This window comes from Pelophylax lessonae (assembly GCF_965119305.1).
Source record: "Pelophylax lessonae genome assembly, chromosome: 10".
Classification (NCBI taxonomy): Eukaryota; Metazoa; Chordata; class Amphibia; order Anura; family Ranidae; genus Pelophylax; species Pelophylax lessonae.
In genome coordinates this window covers 94,110,490-94,135,710 of record NC_138777.1, presented here as the reverse complement: position 1 = coordinate 94,135,710, position 25,221 = coordinate 94,110,490, and the positions used below count along the sequence as shown (strand labels likewise).

Below are 25,221 nucleotides of genomic sequence, written 5' to 3'. Positions count from 1 at the left end.
TTGATGAATGAAATACAAATCTTTTGACAGGTAATAACTTCCTTTTATACAGTGCCTTGAAAAAGTATTCATACCCCTTTTAAGTTTTCCACAATTTTTTCATTTTACAACCAAAAACACATAAATGTATTTTATTGGGCTTTTATGTGATAGACCAACACTAAGTGGCACATAATTGTGACGTGGAAGGAAAATTAATACATGGTTTTTAAAATGTGTTTATCAAAAATAAGTAACTGAAAAGTGTGGCGTACATTTTTATTCATCCCCCCTGAGTCAATACTTTGTATAACCACCTTTTGCCCCAATTAAAGCTGCAAGTCTTTTTGGGTATGTCTCTACCAGCTTTGCACATCTAGAGTGACAATTTTGCCCATTTTTCTTCTTGCAAAATAGCTCATGCTCTGTCAGATTTAATTGGGGGCATATGTGAACAGCAATTTTCAAGTCTTGCCACAGATTCTCAATTGGATTTAGGTCTGGACTTTGACTGGCCCATTCTAATACATGAATATGCTTTGATCTAAACCATTCCATTGTAGCTCTGGCTGTATGTTTATGGTTGTTGTCCTGTATTTGGCTCCATCCATCTTCCCATCAACTCTGACCAGCTTCCCTGTCCCTGCTGAAGAAAAGCATCCCCACAACATGATGCTGCCACCACCATGTTTCACGGTGGGGATGGTGTGTTCAGGGTGATGCACAGTGTTAGTGTTCCTCCACACATAGCGTTTTGCTTTTAGGCCAAAAGGTTAAATTTTGTTCTCATCTGACCAGAACACCTTCTTCCACGTGTTTGGTGTGTCCCCCACATGGCTTCTCACAAACTGCAAGCTGGAATTTCTTTCAACAGTGGCTTTCTTCTTGCCACTCTTCTATAAAGGGCAGATTTGTGGAGTGCATGACTAATAGTTGTCCTGTGGACAGATTCTCCCACCTGAGCTGTGGATCTCTGCAGCTCCTCCAGAGTTACCTCTTGGCTGCTTCTCTGATGAATGCTCTCCTTGCCCGGCCTGTCAGGTTAGGTGGACAGCCATGTCTTGGTAGTTTTGCAGTTGTTCCATACGCCTTCCTTTGTTTTCAATAACTTAACCCTGCTTTGAACATCTCCACAGCTTTATCCCTGAACTGTCTGGTGTGTTCCTTGGCCTTCATGTTTCTGCTTGTCCATGAAGGTTCTCTAAGAAACCTCTGAGGGCTCCGCAGAACAGCTGTATTTTGTACTAAGATTAAATTATTCTCAAGTGGTTTATTTTTTCTCAACACCAACACCCCCTGTTATCCCTAGAAAAGCCCTAAAAACATTAAAATTGTGAATTAAATGCTTAATGATTAAGGGGTGTATCTCTGACTGCATAAGTCATCTGCTTGGTTCCACCCTATTTAAAAGTGTAAAAAAGAAAAAAAAAAAGGGAGTTTCTTTTTTTTCCCTCTTTTTCCCGAGGGTTATTAATTAATGGGTATTGAAAAAGTTGTGCAGTATGTTTATGCTGGGAACACCACACACACACACACACACACACACACACACACACACACACACACACACACACACACACACACACACGTGTGTATGTTGATTTTTCTGTTTTGTAATGTTATGTTTCTTTTGCTTTAAATGTAAAATTATTAAAACTAAATTGCACACAGGTGAACTCTTTACTAATTGGGTGACTTCTGAAGGCAATTGGTTACACTAGATTTTAGATAGGGGTATCAGAATACAGGGGGCTGACTACAAAGCCTCATATTTATTTGTAAATCATTTTCCTTCCACTTCACAATTACGTGCCACTTTGTGTTGGCCTATCACATAAAATACATTTACATTTTTGGTTGTGACATGACAAATTGTGGAAAATTTCACACCCCCCCCCCCTTTACTTACCTGAGCCATAAATGGATCCAGCGCCGTGCACATCTGCAGCTCTTCTCTCCCCTCGCTTCGGGTCTCACTGGCTTTACCGGTGCACCAGGAGCCATTGGCTCCCAGTGCTGTCAATCAAAACCAGTGACGAGGGAGTGTGTGGTGGGGCCGAGTCCTGCTGTTTGTTATATTAGACGCTGCAGCGGGGCTCGGGTGCGAGCGTGCACGAGTGCCCCCAAGGGTAGTGGCTTCCCATTGGGGCACTGGACAGAGGGGAGGGGCAAGGAGTGCCGGCAGGTACCTGGAAAGAGGAGGTTTCCATTGCACAGAGCAGGTAAGTATAGACATGTTTGTAGTGTGGTTTTTTTTCTTTACCGCTTGCCGACCGCCGCAAGTACATATACTGCAGCGGTCAGCCCCGGCCAAGGAAAGTGACGTACCGGTACGTCACTAGCCTGTGAGCCAATAGGGGGCGAGCGTGCCGCCGGAGGCCCCGCCCCCACTCGTTCACGGACACCTCCGCGAGTGACCTGCGGACCCGATGTCCGCCGGTCACTCGCGATCGTCCGCTGTAAAGGGAGAAAGGCAGGCGGCTAATGTAAACAAAGCCGCCTGTCATTCTTCCCTGTGTAACAGCAGAGATCTAATGGTCCTGCTATGTAGGACCGTAGATCTCTGCTTTTACATGTAAAGCCACATCTCTGCACAGTTAGAAACACGCCCCTAGGGACACACTTAACCCCTCCTTCTCCATTAAAGTTAACCCCTTCCCTGCCAGTGTAATTTTTACAGTAACAGTGCATATGTATAGCACTGATTACTGTAGTAATGTCACTGGTAACCCCAAAAGTGTCAAAAATGTCAGTCAAGGGTCCGATCTGTCCGCCGCAATGTCGCAGTCCCGCAAAATAAATCGCAGATCGCCGCCATTACTCGTTTAAAAAAAAAAAAAAAAAAATTACAAAAATCTTTCCTTTAGTTAGTAAACGCAAAAACATTTGCGCAAACCAATCAAAATACGCTTATTGTGATTTTTTTTTTTTTTTTTTTACCAAACATATGTAGCAGAAAACAAATTGGCCAAAAATGTTATTTTGATTTTTACATTTTTTTTTGGGGGGGAATTTCATATAAAAAAAAATGTGAAAAATATTATTGTTTTTGCAAAATTGTCGCTTTTTTTTTTTGTTTTTTTTGTTTTGTTTATAGCGCATGATCAAAAAATCGCACAGGTGATCAAATACCACCAAAAGAAAGTTCTGTTTGTGGGGAAAAAAAAGGCGTCAAATCCGTTTAGGTACAGCGTCGCACGACCGCGCAATTGTCCGTTAAATTCACGCAGTGCCGAATTGCAAAATAGGGCCTGGTCAGGAAGGGGGTAAAATCTTCCGGGGCTTACGTGGTTAATTAAAAAAAAAAAGAATTTTTTATACTTTACAGTCACTCTAAGGGCTAAAATACGCTTATGCAATATGTTCCATTGTGGGAACCCAATTTAACACAGGTGCGTTTTGTGTGCTGCAGTACCATTCATTTTGAATGGCACCCCAGCAAACTAAGGCAACGCATTCTGATGCACATGCATTGTAGCACACCACAATGCATGGTTGTGGTGTATTGCATCAAAAAAAGCAGGTTTTTTTTTTTTTTTTTTTTTTTTTTTTTTAATGGTCTATTCCAATGTCTTCAAAACGAATGGGCTGCCTTTAATATAACGCACTTTAATATAACGCACATTAACCCTTAACACAGTGCATGTTAATGCAAAGCACATAAACGCATAAGGAAGGATGGTAGTCCTTTAAGGGAACCTGTCAGGAAAGAAATACGAGACTGAGCTGGATGGGAATTTTTGTGTGGGTTGTGAAATTCTTTACTATGAGCAAGTCAGGTCAGTAGATCATTTGCGATGTCAGATTTACCAATTACCAATGTGATGATTTGAATATCTATACCTATGATGTACCAATTGTGGGATGTTGCCCACAGCAATTATCTACAGTTCATTTACAGGACAGGTTAGAGGAGGAATGGGTAGGGGATCAGTGTTCACTTCTTTTTTCTCTTTCAGTAAACCTCCAATGAGGACTGTAAATTCTTAGTACCACCAAATATGCATGTATGATCTGCAATTGTTGTTCATTATTCCTACTTACTATCAAAGCTGCCCACCTCAGGAAACACAAGGAGTCTCCTGGGAATAACAGGAGGGGCTGGGAGGAAGGAATGGGCTTCCCTGCTGGACTTCCCATTACACACTCTAAAGATATTGATACACGTGTACTTTGTACAGAGAATGATAGACATTCCTGGAAATACATCCCACCAAGGTTCATTGTATTTGTGGACTCTGTGCTAGTTAGGGAGACATAATTTTTCTTATTCGGGTCCAAAAAATACATGTAGATTTTTTTTTTTTTTTTTTCCAGATTTATTTTAAATAAAAAGTTGACTTTTTTGTTCTAGGATCATAAGTGCCAGTTCAGACTAGGTTGCTCCAACTTAGGGGGCGACCTGTGAAGTCTCGTGCAGTGCGACTTGCACAGACTTATAAAATAAATGTCAATGCAAGTCGCCTCCAGGTCGCCCCGAAGTAGTACAGGACCCTTTTTCTAAGTCGGAGCGACTTGTGACGCTCCTATTAGAACCGGTCCTTGTTGCAAGGTCTCAGGTGTGAATGGGGAGCAGGTGTGTTAAATTTGGTGTTTTCGCTCCCACTCTCTTACTGGTCACTGGAAGTCAACATGGCCCCTGGTGGCAAAGAACTCTCTGAGGATCTGAAAAAAAAAAAGAATTGTTGCTCTACATAAAGGTGGCCTAGGTTATAGGAAGATTGCCAAGACCCTGAAACTGAGCTGCAGCATGGTAGTGAAGACCATACAGTGGTTTAACAGGTCAGGTTCCACTCAGAACAGGCCTCGCCATGGTTGACCAAAGAAATTGAGTGCACATGCTCGGCGTCATATCCAGAGGTTGTCATTGATAAATAATACTAATGAGTGCTGCCAGCAATGCTGCAGAGGTTGAAGGGGTGGGGGGTCAGCCTGTCAGTGCTCAGACCATACGCCGCACATTGCATGAAATTGGTCTGCATGGCTGTCATCCCAGAACAAAGCCTCTTCTAAAGATGATGCACAAGAGAGCCTGCAAACCGTTTGCTGAAGACAAGCAGATTAAGGACATGGATTACTGGAACCATGTCCTGTGGTCTGAGGCCAAGATAAACCTATTTGGTTCATATGGTGTCAAGCGTGCGTGGTGGCAACCAGGTGAGGAGTACAAAGAAAAGTGTGTCTTGCCTGCAGTCAAGCATGGTGGTGGGAGTGTCATGGTCTGGGGCTGCGTTAGGGCTGCCGGCACTGGGGAGCTACAGTTCATTGAGGGAACCATGAATGCCAACATGCACTGTGACATACTGAAGCAGAGCATGATCTCCTCCCTTCGGAAACTGGGCCGCAGGGCAGTATTCCAACATAATGACCCCAAACGCACCTCCAAGACGAACACTGCCTTGCTAAAGAAGGTGAAAGTAAAGGTGATGGACTGGCCAAGCATGTTTCCAGACCTAAACCCTATTGAGCATCTGTGGGGCATCCTCAAACGGAAGGTGGAGGCGCGCAGGGTCTCTAACATCCACCAGCTCTGTGATGTCATCATGGAGGAGTGGAAGAGGATTCCAGTGATGACCTGTGAAGCTCTGGTGAACTCCATGCCCAAGAGGGTTAAGGCAGTGCTGGAGAATAATGGTGGCCACACACAATATTGACACTTTGGGCCCAATTTGGACATTTTTACTTTGGGGGGGGGGGGCGGTTGTACACTTGTTGCCAGCGGTTTAGACATTGGCTGTGTGAGTTATTTTGAGGGGGCAGCAAATGTACACTGTTATACAAGCTATACACTCACTACTTTACTTTGTAGCAAAGTGTCATTTCTTCAGTGTTGTCACCTGAAAAGATAACATAAAATATTTACAAAAATGTGAGGGGTGTACTCACTTTTTTGGGTAATTCACAGATAGTACCATGACAGGTTTAACTGCATTATAAAAGGTTGGTCACCTCAAAGAAACACAGAAAACAATTGTTTACTGTATGTTCCATAAACCCTACACTTAAAAAAAAGTTTGTACAAATACAAGAAAAGAAGAAAAAGGAAGCTTGGTGTAATGAGCTGCATTGGGCCCGATACTGCCACCTACGACAGTCGGGAACGGAAAACTGCCGGAGTGATAATACACTTCAGGAGCTGCCTGTTCCTGTGTGAATCAGTCCTGAACTTCAGGGGATGCCCCCCCCCCCCCCTTTCAGCACATAGGTGATTGCGGTCTCAGCTGTGCATGTTCCTCTATGGGACTGAGTGGGGGGGTAGGGGGGTAGGTGGTGTGTCCTTTCCCTCCCAGTCAGGTCTTTGGTTACACTCCGTTCTCCTCTGTGCTCTGCAGTGTGTGACTTCAGATTCCTGCCCTCTACCTTTTTTGATCTGTGCTTTAGAAGGTTGTGGAGGAGAGAGGGTGCAGATAAACAGGTACAACTTATTTCTGAGACTTTTTATCTCTGTATTACCTAAAAGGCTAGTCACTTCGAAGAGAAGTATGGGTTTGTTTGTTTGTTTTTTTTTTTTTGTTTTTTTTGTCAAATCCTACTTATAGCATCGGTGCGATGCTGCATCTGTCCCCCCGCCGGCTCTAAAGGTGAGAACTGGGCGATCAAACACCGCCGATCGCTCAGTTTCTCCCACCGGTTTGAGAAGAGTCACCAGGTTGGTCTAGGGTAGCATTATGTCTAAATATAGCCCTAAAAACCAGTTGCACATCAAGTAGGACAAAGGCCGAGGGAGAGAGTAGACATACTCTACAAAGACTGATCCAAATAATCCAGGAGAGGACAACGCCTGGACTGGGGTCTGAATTTGCCTTCTCTTTTTGTCTGTATTCATTTATTTTGTGTACATACTTTGGACCTGCCCTTTAACTGTGACCCTTCTGTGTATAAAGCAAGCTGCAGCTAAACATCCTATGTGACGATCCTATGGTCACAACCCTTTCCTCTGTGAGTTTATATTATAGAGTGATATGGTATGTGAGCATTGTGCCACAAGTATAACATTTTCCTGCTTGTGTTCAGAAACCATTCTTCTGACTCCATCCATCCTCCGCTCCTTGAGACTTTCATAAAGCAGTGGTAGTCAAGTCGTTTTTATTGATCTTTGAGACATAATGCTGAATATAGAAGAGTGGCAGACTTTCTTTTTTGGTTTATTCTTATTTGCACCATGCCTGTTAATATTTGTAGGACCTTTTTTGTAGAATCTATTTTGTCCCATGAAAAATAAAATGTCCCCCTTTTGCCACAGAGATTTGTACACTGCTGCCTGCAAAATGCAGGTAGGAAAGTATTGGCTTCACTATAGCAAAATCCAAACATTTCCACCTACTATTGAAGTCAATACCGACGTAACATGTATCGTTTTTACAGTAAGGGCTCTTTCACACGGCCGCTCCGATTTTTCTTCTTCTTCTGCTGCACTTTTTTTTTTTTTTCACAGACGTTTTTTTTCACAGACGTATGTCCGCATATCATCCCATCCGTTTGCGGATGATATACAAACATAATGTATGTCCATGGGGATTGCGGATGTCAGTGGATGACACCGCTGACATCCGATTTTGCCTCCGTTCCGTTTTTTTTTTAACGCAAGAAAAATAGGGTTCCGTTCCAAAAAACGGAACAAAACTTAAAGGACACAAATAGGATGTCAGCGGATGGTCATCTGCTGACATCCGCAATCCCATTGACATGCATTATGTCCGTATATCACCCGCAAACGGATGGGGTGATATACGGACATACGGAACGCCCGTGTGAAAGAGCCCTAAGACTAGTTTTAAACGATTGCATTAAAATATTCTTCTTGGCCCTCGTGGGTGTCTGCCCCTGAACTCGCATCGTCTGCGTTCGGGGACCCGTGCCCACAGTGATGTCATATTGGGAGCAGTGGCTTTGTCCCAATTAGACTGCCTGCATGTGGATGTATGGAACACATTACAGATTGATAGGCCCTGTGTGAATGAGGTCTAAAATGCAGATATTCTTCGAATGGAATTTCACCAAAATGCCTTTTAGCTCCAGAAAAATTTGTATTGAGGGTTATGACAGTTATTGCCACATAATAATATATAGGTTTTTGACAAAGTGCCAAATTAATAGGTACAGTACATAATGGAAATAAAAATGTGTCTGGTACAGAACGAGGAAATAGCCACTAATCCTTAGATTGTAAGCTCCTTGAGGGCAGGGACTGATGTGAATGTGCAATGTATATGTAAAGCGCTGCGTAAATTGACAGCGCTATATAAGAACCTGAAATAAATAATAAATCCTGAAGTGCTTACTATCTTAGAACAATTTTGCAGCAAAAGGAGTTGTAGACCCCCCATCTGCCATGCCTTTCCCAGGTCAATGACTAAAGCTGGATACACACTATACAATTTTCTTTAGATTTTTTCCTTCAGACTTACCAAAACCATATAATATGAGGTCAGACCTAAACACTTTCAATTTGTATGCAATCAGGCAGGCCCTTGTACTACATGGCTGAAGGTAAAGCCTCGTACACACGCAACGATTGTTGGCCGACCGGCCTCTTTTGTCCAGTGTTGTTGTGTTGGTTGAAATGTGCTCTAGACTGCACACAAATTTTATTGGCCAACAAAAACCAACTTCAGAAGTGATGTCATGTGCTGGTTAACTTTCCGTGTGTTTTTTCTTCTCTGAGCATGCCCAGTCTTGCTCATCTGATTTTTGTATGCCGAAATCTGTACTGACTGACGAACAATCGGCCGTTCTGTTGACGGCCAACAAAAATTTTATAGCATGCACACCAGATTTTGTTCGGCCGAAAAGTCGCAGTCGGTTGTAGGAAGCATCATACGAACAAGCCAATAATCGGCCGATCGGACGGTGACCGAAAATTCACGGCCAACAATCGTTGTGTGTGTACGAGGCTTTAATCTAAAGGAAGTCTACCAACAAAAGTTGTATAGTGTGTATCCAGCTTATGTCTAGGGATGAGGTGAAGGCTCCACAGCTTGTGCCTTTTACAGGTGCTGTGATATATCCATGCTGGTGTTTGGCAAGATGTTGAACGTTGCTTGCACTTCTGCCAAAAAAGGACAACATACGCTCCCCAAGAAATATTTCAGATGTAGATCAAAGTAGAACTACAAAAAGTACTTTATATATCATAGCCTTGGGACTTTGCTATGTACAGATGGGAGGTGAGGTTGATATGTTATCTGCCGATTTGCTAGTTTGTATCTGAATTAATAGTTACATTTTTTTTATTTGCACAGGTCCAAGAATCCTCTGAGATTACTCTTCAAGCATCAGGTATGGTACAGTCTCTTCTTTTATTGTGTATACTGACTAGCTGTACTGTACCCTGATTCCCAATTTTCAGATACATATCCCTGTTTGTACTATCAATTTAAAAGTAGAGTTCTCCATAAAGATTTCAATCCTCTGTTTTATGCTTCGGAAATGCACTCTAGTTAGCCTTAAGAGAAAATAAATGGGACAGTAGGCAGGATCCAATACCATCTTAAACTTACTTTAAATAAATAAATAAAAAGCAGACCCCTGTATTATTTGGAAAATATATAGGCCGCGGCCGTTTATTATTGGTTATAAATTTCAAATAAACTTCAATCAATAAATATATAAATAAAGATTTAAACACACTCAACAGCCTAGCCACCACAGCTCAGGCCGGATAAATAAATCACATTAAAAGCATCAACTTCCACACTTAAATAATATAAAATCGTCCCCCTTTGCTACCGCAAAGGTGACACAACCACATAATATAACAGCCGCGACAAGGGGGGGGGGGGGATGGGGAATTCACACTGCTGAATCTTCTGAGGCGAATGAGCCCCTCTGAGTGGAGCTCAACCTTATATAGGGTCACAGCAGGCTCTAGAATCTTCTATCCTAAACCTAATCCTATAGGTGCTCTGACCTCTGCAATGCCACTGCCACTACCTTTCTTCCCTCAGGATACCTTTGAAATCCCTCCCTCTTTACCTGAGGAAAAAAGAGGGAAAATCACCTCATGACTATTCTATCTATTTCCCCAGCCACTCTCCCATGAGGAAAAGGGGTCTTATTCCTGTTCCCCTTTTCCTTTCATTCTGATGTGTTGGTTTCAGACATAGCCACCATTTTGAACTACCTTAAGTCCCTCCTATGTCTGCAGCATTTAAGAGTTACAGTAGTGCTATCAAAAGATGTAAACATGCATATAAAAGCCATGAAACATAAACTGTAGGGTCAAACGTTTGGACACCTGACCATCACTCCTACACAAAAGAACCAAAAGTATAAAGAAACCCCTCAAAATTGAGTTTGTGTTTCCAGTAATGGGTACTGCTGATGCTACAGCGTACAAAAACAATTTGCCCTTTCAACAGATTGGAGAAGGCCCTTTCCTGTTCCAGCATGACTGTGCTCCTGTGCCCAAAGCTGAGTCCATAAAGACATGGATGAGTTTTGTGTGGATCAACTGGAGTGGCCCTGACCTCAAACCTACTGAACACCTATGGAAGAAAGTGGAATATAGATTATTAAATCATGTCTTCTCATTCAGTATCATTATCCGACCTTTTGGCTAAATACACATAAATTTGCAAATACACACTCCAAAATCTTACCGGGTCACAGAGGAACCCCAAAATAGCCACTGCTCATGTTACATTTCTATAGTTCAAATCCCTTCAACTTCTTTAAAAAAAAAAATGCCCTTTACCTCCGGAAAAGCTTTGCTACATCAGTTGCTCTTGGCAGCACAGGTGCACTCAATTTCAGAGAGTAACTTCATTGATGACATTTGTGCTATTATATGAATTGAGCCTGCCATTTATCATTTACTGCCCCCCCCCCCCCCCCCAATCAGTTACAATTACTACTATAAATAACTATAAGAATTATTGCAGTTACAGAAGTTCCTATAGTTTAATTGCAGTGGCAATTGTGATTGTAAGGGGGTCAAAATTCATTTACCAGGCCTTTTTTGGCCCTTTCCCACGGGCCAGATCTGTTTTTGCCCGTGGCCAATCCTCTTATTTAGAGCAGATATGGACACAGCCTTCTCTCCTCTATAGGCAGGTGGATGTAAACGGACACCCGACTGCCATCCAGTCCTGACAGACGGAGGGCAACTGATCTCCCTTCCATTTGTTTTCGCCAGATCGGATTGGAACGGAGATAGCTGGTTGTAAATGGACCAAGTCCCTTTGGTGTCATCCAGCTACCCATAGAGGAGAATGGAGGGTCTAGTCGGGTCCATCTGAAAAACAGAACAACAGACCTGACCAGATTGCCCGCATAAAAATGGCCTTTAATAATGGGTAATGATAGGTAGCCGCAGGCATACAGTAGCTGCAGCTATTATCTGACCCAGTCTTTCTCAACCGGGGTCAAAATTCATTTACCAGGCCTTTTTTGGCCCTTTCCCACGGGCCAGATCTGTTTTTGCCCGGCGCCAATCCTCTTATTTAGAGCAGATATGGACACAGCCTTCTCTCCTCTATAGGCAGGTGGATGTAAACGGACACCCGACTGCCATCCAGTCCTGACAGACGGAGGGCAACTGATCTCCCTTCCATTTGTTTTCGCCAGATCGGATTGGAACGGAGATAGCTGGTTGTAAATGGACCAAGTCCCTTTTGGTGTCATCCAGCTACCCATAGAGGAGAATGGAGGGTCTAGTCGGGTCCATCTGAAAAACAGAACAGACCTGACCAGATTGCCCGCATAAAAATGGCCTTTAATAATGGGTAATGATAGGTAGCCGCAGGCATACAGTAGCTGCAGCTATTATCTGACCCAGTCTTTCTCAACCGGGGTGCCACCTGAGGTTCTCAGGGGTTCCGCAGCATCCTGGTTGAGAGGCTGTCTGTCAGATCCGACCGAGGTCCCGCACGGCTGGAAGAACATCGGCACAGAAGGACCTCAGTCGGAACAGTGCTATAAAGAGCAGTGGAAGGGGAAGACTGTTTTCTCAGCTCTTTGCCTCTCCCTACAGGGCAGTACTGGCTGTGAGTGCAAGGCTTTTTATAGGGCCGGTATGAGAATGCAGAGTGCTCCAGGTTCTGACTCTGCAAACACCCACCAAAGCTAAGCTACACCCTGCAGGAAGCCGTATGACTCGTCATAAGCCTGGCTACGCTTGCTGCACTTGGCCTGCACCGCCCACAGCGTTTTGGACTGGTGAGGAGGAAAGCAGGGTACAGAGGGGATAGGAAGGTAGGGTGGGGGTTGGCATGAGCAGAGAGTAGGGTACAAAGGTGTGCCAACAGGGAGGGTTGGGGTACAGAGGTGAGCAGAAAGGAAGGTTCTGGGGTAAAGAGGTGAGCAGAGAGAGGGGTTTGGTGAAAATAGGTGAGCAAAGAGGGGGCATGGGGGTACAGGGTTGAGCAGAGAGGAAGGTTTGGTGGGGGTACAGGGTTGAGCAGAGAGGAAGGTTTGGTGGGGGTACAGGGTTGAGCAGAGAGGAAGGTTTGGTGGGGGTACAGGGTTGAGCAGAGAGGAAGGTTTGGGGGTACAGGGTTGAGCAGAGAGGAAGGTTTGGGGGTACAGGGTTGAGCAGAGAGGAAGGTTTGGGGGTACAGGGTTGAGCAGAGAGGAAGGTTTGGGGGTAAAGGGTTGAGCAGAGAGGAAGGTTTGGGGGTACAGGGTTGAGCAGAGGGAGGTTTGGGGGTACAGAGGTGAACAGGGTGGGGAGGGCTCAATTTTATGTGTTCCCCAATGCGCAGTAATTGCTAACCAAGCCCTAAACTTTGATGCCTCGAGACTGAATACTTTTCAAGGGTGGCCTAACTGGAAAACGGTTGAGAAACACTGCTTTGACCTGTGTTCAGAGGGGACAGGGAGGGGGATCATATTCATGGTTGCTTCATTTACAGTTGTCAATCTCAAGTTTTTTTTTTTTTTTTTTTTCAATTTTAGGTGTACCCTAGCATTGTGTGTAAAAGAGTAATTCTGTACAACAGGAAATCAAACAGTAAAATGTGAATGTTTCTAGGAAATGCTGCAACATTGTTAACTTTCTCCATTCGACTAAGGCTCAGTTCACACTGGGGCAGCTTCAAAGTCGCCCGACTCTGAAGCCGCCCCTGCTGCGCAACTTCAGCGTGGCTTGCAAACGACTTCTCTAATTGAAGTCAATGCAAACCGCCCTGAAGTCGCCCCCAAGTAGTGCAGGAACCTTTTTCTAAGTCTGAGCATTTTGAGTCGCTCTGATTAGAACGGTTCCATTGCACTGAATGGAGCCCGACTTCTCAGGCGACAAAGTCGCCTGACCAGTTGCCCCAGTGTGAACCGAAACTAAGGCTCTATGCACACTAGAAGCTAAAAAAAAGCTAGATGAAAAATTCTGATGGCGTTTTTATTCCGGCTTGTAGTATCGTTTTAGTAGCTTTTAGGCGCATACGCGTTTGAGTAGCATACATTGTGTGTATGCATACCAAGTTATCTGTATGTGTATTTATTTATTCATTACATCTCAGTGAGTTCACAGTATTCCCCCTAAAATCGCCTTAATGTTCTGGTCTCCAGAAGGCAATCCCCATCTTTTTCAGCCATCATACATGGTCAGCATCTACTTCCTGGGCAGAGAAGCTGGCACAGAGAAGAAACAATCATGTAAATTCTGGGGCCTGTGCAGTTTTGAATGCATTCAAAAGGTCTGACACAGATCAGCCCCCGTTGCAGATTCTCACCTTGTGCTTTTGCTGAAAAGTTAGTGTTACAATCTGATCACTGGGAAAGGGGAAACTAAGGTAATGCTTCCCCTGCCTGCAGTAGACTGATGGCATCATCCCTGCTTAGGCAAGATCACTTGGCTGGAGCTGATGGAATCCATTTTCATTATAGATAAAAGAGCTGTTTTTGAAAATTACACTGAATTTATTCATGCAGACTGATATTTATTCATGCAGTATACTTACTGACAGGTTAACTTTGATTTTAAAGAAATAAATGGGCCAACTTGATGTAAATCATCTTCTCGGTGAGACCCTGCAGGGAACATATAGTAGTAGTGCTGACAACAGAACTTTGTTTCACATTGCTGAGAGCATTGCTCATGTTGATGGGATGTTTTAGTTAAACAAAGCTGTTTCCATTTGAACACAGCTACTTGCACTCAAATGGAACATGCAATTCACCTGCTTTGCCAGAAGCTTAAAGAGATTCTGAAGGTTCAAATTATTTTTATTTTTTTAAATAATAAACATTGCTTACTTACCTGCTCTGTGCAATGGTTTTGCACAGAGCAGTCCCAAACCTCCTCTGTAGGGGTTCCTCGCTGGTGTTCACGACTCCTCCATTCCAAGTGTGGGCTCTATCCTGAGCCTATTCACACACAGAGAGCACAGTTTGGCCATGCCCCTATCCCTCTTGCCAGCATTTGATTGGCGGCAGCAGGAGGCAATGGCTCCCACTGCTGTCTCCCTAGCCTGGTGAGAAGAGAGAGAGCAGCGGTGGATTAAGATTGGACCCAGATAAGTATTTGGGGGGGGGGGACACTTAGGGTAAGGAGCTGATCAGACGTTTTTTTTTACCGTAATGCAAAGAATGAATTAAGGTTAAAAAAAATAAAAAAAACCATCTGCCTTGACAACCACTTTAAGGCTTCAGCCACATGTGTGCATTGTGGGAATGCATGCAGAATTACGTGCTTTCTCGCAGTGCACAAAAACATGCAGCCCTATAGCAGATGTGCAGCGGGGCCATTCATTAATCCCACCCCCATGCATCTTGCTAATGCATGACAAAGTACCATGTGTTTATGCTGCAACACGTTTAAAAAGGTGCAGGGACTTATTATACATTTCTCGCATGTAGGGTAGCCCTTTGAAACGAATGGGCTTCCTGAAATGTTCAAAAATGCACCACGCTCTATCACATGTGCATGGTGTGAACCGAGCCTAAGGCCCCTTTTACACCAGAGGACTGATCGGGTCCATTTTTCAGACGGACCCAATCGGACCACTCATTGTTCTCTATAGGGCGGTGGATGTCAGCTGACATGTGTCCTCTAACACCCACCCACATCTGATCAGATAAAATACTCTAAAAACAGACAGATGGGGGTACGTTCGCCATCCGTCCAGCGGATCGGATGACACAGAGAGCAGTGGGCTGTGTTTGCTCTGCATAGCGGAGCCAACACTGAACTGTCATCTGCCTGCTCATTTGGCGATCAGCGGAGAGATCTCCTGCTGAGCAGGCAGATCAGTTTGGACAGGTTCTACTCCATGTAAAAGGTGTCTTAAAGTACCATTATAAGATACGCTGCATTGGAAGAAATGCTACACAAAGCAAGTCTAATGCAGCATCCAAATTGTCATGTACACGGGTCCTATAAAGTCAATAGGAATTTAATGACCAGCGTTTTAAGCACATATAAATAGCATAAAAAACTTCCGTATATATGTAATTCATGTCTCCAGAACACTGCATTACTGTCATCTGGGAGAATTGTTTTTTTTTTTTTTTTTTTTTTGGAGAAGTTTTATTGGCAATATTCAAATACAATAACATGAGGCAAAACAGTGCCATGTTATGAAATTAACATATGCTATTAGGGATAGTGATTGTTGCTGAGAAGATAAGGAACAAATTGTACAGTATGTTTGGAAGCACATAACAGGTGTGTGTGTCTGTGTATTATATATTGTGTATGTGTGTGTGTATTATATATCCCCGGGTTACAAACATCAGACTTACAAACGACTCCTACTTACAAAATGAGGGAGACAACAGGAAGTGAGGAGAAATCTATCCCTAGAAAGGTAAATTCACTCCTGTAAGAGTTCTCATGGGGAAAAAGGTGTCTCCATGGAAGCTTTATCACCAATCCTTGTTTCCACAGTAACCCCAAATTTTCAAAATCCAGTTGTCATAGGGACAGAAAGTGAGGTGAAATCTTCTGAACAGGGGTACAGACAGCAAAACAAACATTAGAGGGGTGGTAACCCTTCCCTATGCTATCCGAAGAACTTAAAAATTATTATTTTGGCTGGAGCTAAACTTAAAAATTTACCTGTTTCGACTTGCAATTAAATTTGACTTAAGAACAAACCTACAGTCCCTATTTTTTTTTTTTTTTGTAACCTGGGGACTGCCTGTGTATGTATGTGTGTGTATGTGTATATATGTGTGTATATATATAATATATAAACATTGTGTGTATGTGTATATATATGTGTGTATATATATATATATATATATATATATATATATATATATATATATATATATATATATATATAATAATATTGTGTGTGTGTGTGTATCCTGCACGCTTTATCATGAGTAAACGAATACCTTTTTTGGGTTTGTATAGGTGTAGTGAATAGGTGGGGGGGATTTATTGGATATATAATTAGGCAACCTTAGGCATTCTACACTATGGCCTTCGTTTTATTAGCAAGGTAGCGGCTTCATTTTTTTCATTTGTATCCAGGATGGTGTTCAGTAAATTTCAGATATATATCCCGTAAAGTCGGTGTATTTGTGGACTTTCATCCACTGCGTAGCTTTGCATAATAGTCCAAGCCTTTAAATTCAAACCAGGGTCTCCAGATATTGTAAAACGTATTTGTGTTTTCATTCGCAATGGCTAAAGTTTCTTCCATGTCTCCGATGGTCTCTACAGCACAGAGCCACTCCCCAAGCGATGGCCTGGTAGGGGCCTTCAAGTGTCGGGGTATAAGGGATTTTGCAGCATGGAGTAAATGACTGACCAGAGATCTTTTGTATTTCCCCAAAGAGCAGTCTGAGATGTGGAGCAGACAATTCCCATGAAAGTTTCAGTTTGGCTGTAGTAATTTGGTGTATTAGGTTACAGACCTCTTCCCAGAAGGTTTATATAGAGGGACATTCCCACCAACTGTGTAGCATAGTACCTTTAGCCAAGTCACAGCGCTGGGAGAAGTTTTAAACCGTGGGGTAGATTGTACTGCAGGTATACTTGGTGAAAAATATTTCCAAGCAGGGTAGCTCTAGCCAGATATGTTGTATATGCATTTTAGGGCTTCATCCTCTGTTGACTTGAAGATACTTGTAACTGACCTTATGCTGAGTTATCCTTTATTCCTGGGGTGCAGGAAGGAGGAAGTGCAACCAGATTATGGCACCCTAGCGGGACGCAATTTTACTGGCACGAGAAGATGTTGCCTTTTACACCTTGGGTGTGATATTGAGAATGTGGATGAGCTGCCATCACCTGTTGTCACGATTTTTGACTTGTTGGTTTGAGCAGCTGTATATTTTCTTAATGGTTTTAACCACCAGCATCAATCAGGAAATAGGACTGCATAACCTGTATTCCCTGGGCCATTTTCCTGCAAACGCTCCACAGCATAGAACATGTGTGTGATGATTTATAGACCTGATTATTCTAATGGCTTTCTGCATCTTTGTGGCAGCCAGTAAATGAAATGAAATGGAGGACTCAACAGTATTTTTGGCTTCTGAATAGGTTGGGCATCTGTCCTGTTCGTTCCGTTGTTTTTGAACATGGAGACAGCACTGTTGTTCAAGCAAGTAAAGCACATTTAACATGACACACACACAACATTTTTTATTTTGGATAGAGTGAGTTCTAATCCTTGTCACCTTTTTTGCCATTTGTGTCCAGTTGGAGAGACTTTTCTTTATTTCCTATCCAATGGCCAAAACGGTAGGGGAGAGGGAATCCTTCCAACGTAAGGCAATCTCTGGTCGTCACCAGGGACAGCAGAACTAGTGTCCTCATTGGAAGAGTTTCCCTCTAATACTGTTATTGTGACAGCTCAACATTCGGGATTTTCCTTCACTTAAACAGGACAAATAGAGAGGGTAAATCTCCCTAATAGGGGGCACAGACAACAATAAAATCTTGATAGGGGTTCTAATCCCTCTCCTAAATTAAAAAAAAAAAAAAAAAAAAAAAAAAAAAAGTGTTTGCTTTTAATTCTATTTTAATATACACACACACACTCAAATTTTAACACATTTGAAACTTTGTAACCTTTTTTTGTTAAGGCACCACTTTGAGTTATTCTCCACTCTACAAGTGTATCAATAAATTTAGTACACATGGTGACTCTATGATGAAAGTTTGGGGGCTGCCATTGCTGACCTTTCCTATCAGAATGTTTGTTCCCTGGCTGTCATGCTTTGGCTTCAGGATTTTCTTAGTCTTTGTTCAATAAAAAATAGAAGCATAAATTCTGACACGGCACGCTTATTTGAAGTCTATTACCCAAATGTATCGGTCAGATTTCCAGTAAAAAAATCTTTAAAAAAAAAAAAAAAAAGACCCAGCAATGGCAGCCAACATCAGGGGATAAAGCAGGGGTATGCCAAGTCTAGAAAGCAATCCCATTATTAAAGAGGAGGTCCAGCCCCCCCCCCCCCCCACACATAAAAATACATTTCAACAGCTACAAATACTGTAGCTGCTGACTTTTTTTAATATTGGGACACTTGCCTGTCCTGGAATCCAGCAATGTCGATACCCCAGCTGATGTTTACATTGGCTCTCAGGTGCTGCCTCCACCATTGCCTGTAAGGGAAACCGGCAGTGAAGCCTTGCGGTTCACAACCAGTCCCCTACTGCCCATGCGCGAAGCGTGCTGCGTTTTGTGAATGGGCGGGGGAAGGAGGAGGGTGGCTGAACTTCTGGGTGATCTCGCCACGGTGAGATCACCTGGAAGTAGGAGTGGGTACCTGTCAAATTTTTTTATATAGAATGGACAAATGGGGTTTTTTTTTTTTTTTTTTTATTTTTTAGCCGTGTTTATGTGATAACTGATGCAGTATTTTTGTTTGTAATGTATTTGTATACTCTGTGGATCTTTTGTAATAAACTTGGCATGCTAGCCTTTTATAGAAATATTCACGATTGTCATATCTGCCTTAAAAGTCCCATAATGGACTTTTAGTATTCAATAATTTTTTATTGGGTTTAAACAAAACCGTACAAAAATAAAACATAAAATAGAAAATATAGGAAAAAAAAAAAGGGGGGGGGGGTGGCATACAGAAAAGTACCACGTATCAGAACAGTGCATATCAAAGCATGACTCATAACAGTATTGGCATCTAGGAAGTCAATTACAAAAAGGTAAACAGAAAATACAAGTCCCAAGACTGAGTCCCCTTAAAGGAGGCACATCAAGAGTCCAGAGGACTCACCAAGCCATAATGGACTTTTAAAGACTCAAGTCCTTCTAGTTCAACCAAATGTAGGAAGTCATTTCTCATTCTTCATAGGGTAGTCCTCTGTCCAAGACCAGCTTTTCTTCCTAAGGTGGTATGAAGCTTCCATCTCTTTGAAGAAATAATCTTACCATCCTTATGCCCTGGTCAAAAAAAAAAAAAAGACTCTTCATTCCCTGGAGAAATTCAGAGCCATTAGTGTCTACCTCAAAGCAAACGCCCTCATTGGGAAGATTTTCTTTATATGTCCTGAGGGCCTCACAAAGGACACCCTACTTCAGCTTTGCTCAGTGGACAAGAACAGTGATTGCTAGAGCTTACACTCTAAAGTTCAGATTTCCTCCGGGCGCTTTTATGTGCTCATTCCACCAAATTGGTGGGAGTTTCCTGAGCTTTCCTGCGCCAGGCCTCTGTAGCCCAGGTTTGTAATGCTGCCGCCACCTGGTCCCCGACTTTGAATAGTTTCACCAAGTGGACATCTAATCCTCTGAGGAGGAAGCTATTGGCAGCAAAGTTCTTGCAGTGGCACTTTGAAGTTGTCTGACCTTTCTTGTTGCTGCATTTGAGCCTCTTGGCCCAGTTTTATTTGCCCAGTTGTTGCCTTATTCATTGCTTGGGTCGTCCCAGGTCTGTGAATACTTGGCGTGTGTCCTTTTTACTGCACACAAAGATATGGAGTTTACAGGCAAGTCAAAATTCCTTTGTTTTTTCCCACAAATGTTTAGCCGGACCCTGTTTTTGCTCATTTGTTCTATCGAATTGACTTGCAGAATTCAGAGTGGTGCTAGATATCTTTTCTGTATTTGTTTTTTCTTTTGGCTATGTTCTCTGATCCAGAGGAACAGAGTTTAACCGTGGTTTAGCATAGTAATTTTTTTAGATTTTTTTATTTTTTAAGCTTCCACCTAATTTTACAGTGGTGCATTTGAACTCCTTTGTTTTAGAAATCTGAATTGGTGCTTGTGACTGTGCTTTTGCTTTCACTTCTCACACGTCTTCCCTCCCATTCTCTGTTGTGACACCAGACCTCCAGCTTTCAGTCTATCACTATAGCCACCTAAACCATTGTGTAGACAGTGAAAAGCTGTGACAGGAAAGGCAGCATGCCTACTTTAAATCGTACTTTACCTGTCTAAAAGATGTGGTGGCTGCATTAGTTCCCCTCTCCCCCCTTTATTTTAACCTGTTAATACACTTAAATAGTTATGCAACTGTTCTAAGCAGTGTTGTTACCCTTAGAAAGAGAGTGCATTAGGACTACATAACACTGTTAAAGCGGTAGTAAACCCCGCTTGGTCATTTTTACCTTTAGGTAGGCCTATAATGAGGCTTACCTGTAGGTAAAATGAATATCTTCTAAACCTGTTCCGTTTAGGAGATATTCACCCTGCATGCAGCCAGTGACATCAATGGCGCATGCGCTCTGAAGGTCCGGCATACATCCGAAATTAAGTTAAAATGTGGGAAAAAAAAGATGGTTCTTAGTCATTGCAAAATGTCCCTGGGGCTGCTGTCTGGCCCCTAATTATCTTTCGGTGCTTCGGACAGTGGTGTGTTTAGGCTTTGTGCTGCCCTAGGCCTGATTAAACTTGGGCACCCCTAATTTAAATATGACCCACCCTGTCCTGTAAAGGCCACACCCTTTCCTTTTATGACCCACCCTGTCATCTGTAAACCACAGACCACAACCACAGTCTATCAGTGCCCATCAGTGAAGCCTCATAAGTTCAGCTACATCAGTGCCCATCAGTGCAGCCTTATCAGTGCTCATCAGTGCAGCCTCATTACTGCCCATCAGTGCAGCATATCAGTGCAGCCTCATTAGTGGCCATCAGTACAGCCCCATCAGTGGCCACCAGTGCATCATATCAGTGCCCATCAGTGCAGCCCTATCAGTGCAGCTTATCTGTCCTGCCTCATCAGTGGCCATCAGTGCAGTCTATTTGTGCCCATCAGGGCAGCATATCGGTGCAGCCCCATCAACTTTTTTGCTGCCCCCAGCAAAGTGCTGCCCTAGGCCAAGATACAGCACTGGCTTCGGAAGGTAATTCTTATCAAGAGTGCCAGAAATGCCAGCCCTTGTAACCTCCTCTTGTTGAACTTGTACAATAGTTTCCATCTTTTAAAATGTTCTCTATGAATGTAGAAGGTAGACCTTTGTCATTCATAGATTGCTTTTCAATGTTAGAAGGTATAGTACAAGATCTATGAATGGAGGAGGAATTGCGGAAAGAGCCGATATAGAAGGAACTCTTGACAAGTGCCTGTGGTGGATCCAGCTGAATAATTACCCACACAGCATTGCAGGATTACAGCTGCAGAGTTATAGATTGTGGGGGTAAGGGTGGTGGAGGGGGGGGGGGGGCGAGGACTTGGGATTTCAACTTAAGAGAACAACAAGCAGTACAAGGAATACTTCACACTGAATGTAAGTGCCCCATGCCTTGTTTGATTATTAGAAAATAAAATAAAAAATTTGCAAAATGTGGGCTTAAATTTGTGTATTTATACACTATATTGCCAAAAGTATTTGGACACTTGCATTTACACGCACATGAACTTTAATGGCATCCCAGTATTAGTCCGTAGGGTTCAATATTGAGTTAAAAGAAACAAACTGCACTTGCATCATAAAATACATATCACCATAGTGAATAAGTTTTCATTTAAATTATAAAAAATACATACAAATTGGGAAGACCATCTATAATCCCACACATGAATAGCGTCCTCAGTGAGTATAGGAAAGGTTTCTCTCCACACATACAGATGCACTATACACTCACCAGACTTATTTGACCCGTATTACAGGGAGTCAAATTGTGCATATGGGAAAATACAAGATGTCATACATGAGGTCACAGGAATGATTTTAAACCTCTGCTGTCATCCATTCAATGTGTATATAAATAGCGTAGTCAAAGCTCCAGTGTTGCCATTACTCCTATCTTATAAGATATTTAGACTTGTGTTTGCTGCCACTGATTATTTCACTTATTTGTTTAATGACTATGGACTTTCTAGTCATTATACAAATAGGTAAAATAATCCTATGATGACAATCGGTGGCAACAAACACAAGTCCAAATATCCTAAAAAAAAAAAAAAAAGAGTAATCTTACTAATCCAGTGACATAAGGCTGCACTGATGGCCACTGACGAGGTGGCACTATTAATCTTCACTGTTGGGGCTACACTGATATGTATAGTTTTGAAAAATCTACACTTTGGTTCCTTTCAAATGGGCTGTGTTCGGTGTTTTTAGCAGGGGCATCTGTAATCGGATGCCTTGGTGAATCCAAGCAGAACAGGATAGATGTCACTTTTGTGACATCTGTGCCCGTTCAGTATTTTTCTGTATTGTGCAACTGGATCTTTATGGACCTGTATTGGCTCATTGGTGACCAGATGAACAGACTTGCATCCATTTATATCTTGTAGTGTGTTTAAGAATTTCCTACTGTAATCCAAGCCAGATAAAATGTATCTTTCGATCTACTTTAAGCCTATCTACTGGAGAGCACCCAATACATGGAAGTAATAGAATGCACATATGCAATTACAAATAGTAGCCAATCAACGGTGAAAACAAAAATCCCAGGTTGTTGTGTGTTGCTACCTTTTTGTAAACGACCTCCTGGCCAATCTGTATTTTGTTACAAAAACGGGCACTGGCACAATGAAGATATGAGCACATCAGATGCATTTACTCTGACATTGCTAATGGAAGCATTTCCCCAAATCAATATGCTCTTTGGCAGTCCAGGCCATTTAATAGACCCAGGGCTGTTATTTTTAGCCGCAGTAGTCTGAATTTTCCCTGCCTGCTCTAATTGAAAATCCTTCGATCGACAGGACGAAATCTGAGCACAAAGACTGCTGACAGGACTGTAGTTTGAGGGCATATAATATACAATCGTTGTCAACTCCTGCTGACCTTGAGGGAAGTCAGGGAGTCACCCTCTTAACACCAAATAATGCTCAGTAGTATTTCTAGTTTTACAGGATCAAATTGTATACTATATACTATACTACAGATCTGAAAAAGGGGGAAAAAATTGAAAAGATATAATTTTCACTTTACACTTATTACATGTTGTCTTGCAGTAAATGTAAAAACAACTCATATGTACAATACATTTTACTATCAATGGTGTTACCCTCCCAAAATGAACATATGCCTCAAACCTTAAAGGTCTACAATTTTTTTTTAAATGAATAATTATTCTACCAAATTGTGTCACACTGACTGGTGGTGCAGTTAAGAAACTGTTGCAGAATTTCTTTACTTCCATTGAACTGTTTCAGTGAATTTGTCTCATGCTGATCCCAATCCCAGGACCTCTACGGTAGTCAATATTTGCAAGAGGCTTAACGCTACATTGCCAGATCTTAGTACTAGATCTATAGCACTGGTACTGTATCGAATTATGAGACTGTTGGACTATGCTATGAATGACTGTCAGTCTTTCTGGCTAGCATCATTTTTTGCTGCTTCCAAGATCACATGCTCTCTATCTCCTTAGTTGCCACACCTCATGCCCGCAACAAAAACATCCCCAAAAATGCTCCCATCCTTTAGGGACTCCTTACACCAACCTGTATGGCTTATGGCTATCTCATAATCGGTCTTCCTTTTAGGTGACTGATCAGAAATTTATTTAGGCAAAAGTATCCTGTCTCTAGCTAACCCACTGAAATTTTATTTTCTCAGACCACTCAACACACAGTTACTGTTATATCTATGTGTGTTCCTGCTATAGGCCTCTAAGAGCGTGCCACATCCCAAAATTGTAATTTACCAATGTGAATTCCCCTAGGGGTGGGACTTTTTAGGCACGAATTGAAAATATCCAAAATTCATATAAAAGGATTATTTTATTAACAAATGTTACTATTACTGCCTTTACATTTGTTAATAAAATAATCCTTTTATATGAATTTTTGATATTTTCAATTCGTGCCTAAAAAGTCCCACCCCTAGGGGAATTCACATTGGTCAGTTACTGTTATATATTATATTGCGTGCCCCTTTTCCTTTTTAGATAGTAAGCTCTCCTGAGCATCTTCTCATTTTATAAAGAGCTACTCAAACTCTTCATCTATATGAATCCTGAATAATAATCGTAGCTGGCATGTTCAGAAACCACTTGATCATCAGTGGGGACCCCAGCTGTGACATCCAGGGATGAAAACTATCAGCTGTGCAGTGTTAGCTGGTGGCTCTTGAGAAAGAGATAATTGGTAATGTATTCCCAGAATTAGGACTTGTGCTGTGGAACATTATTTACGGGTCATGGGTAGGAAGGGGTTAATTGTTTGGTAAAGAGAACACCACTTGATTTCAAATCAAGGATGCCAAGTGTTGTGATATGACTCTTCTCTATTATAAAGAGTAGCTGTCCATTCCTTCACCTTACAGACTTCATGAAGTTTGGAAAACCATTTGCGAGTCATGGCAGGAGTCATTGATTTCCATTGCACTAGAGCAAAGGCTTGGGCTGCTTTGAGATGTTTGACTGTAGGGTTTTGTAATGCTTTCTTGGGACTGTGCACAAGTGTAGAAGGTAGCTGATGGGATTTGTTCCAAAAAAAACCCACCGGTGAGTTGTGTAATTTAGCTTATGCAATTCTACTCAAAACGGGTGCAAAAGAGGGCAAGCCCAGAAGATGTAGGAGAATGATTTAAGATCAGATTGACCTCGCTAACAGGTGTTGGAGACCTGAAGGATCTGCTTGTGAGAAGGCAGCAGGTATGTGGTACCATCCCTTGAGTAGTTTGTACCCCCTCTTTGTGGTATCTATTGGACAATGATGCCCTGTTGGACAGTGAGATGGCCCTCAGCATCTGCATTCTGAAGAAAGAGATTTGAAGTTTGAATTCCCAATTTTGTATGTAGGATGGGACGTAGTCATTGGAAGGGATGATGAGTAACTTATACAGCCCGGTAGAGTAAGGCTGGGTTCACATATATAGTTGTGCTCATAGGTTTACATACCCTGGCAGAATGTATTATTTCTTGTCCATTTTTCGAGAATATGAATGCTAACACAAAAACTTTTCTTACACTCATGGTTAGT

General features: G+C 42.3%; 1 protein-coding gene across 1 annotated transcript in view; it reads left to right on the top strand.

Moving 5' to 3' along the window:
• HRAS (HRas proto-oncogene, GTPase) overlaps positions 1 to 25,221 on the top strand; it is a 196,332-nt gene that overhangs the window by 32,528 nt on the left and 138,583 nt on the right. Inside the window, exon 2 of the mRNA XM_082270626.1 lies at positions 9,222 to 9,258. The gene's annotated coding sequence lies outside the window, so the exon portion shown is untranslated. The remainder of the gene's footprint in view (positions 1 to 9,221; positions 9,259 to 25,221) is intronic.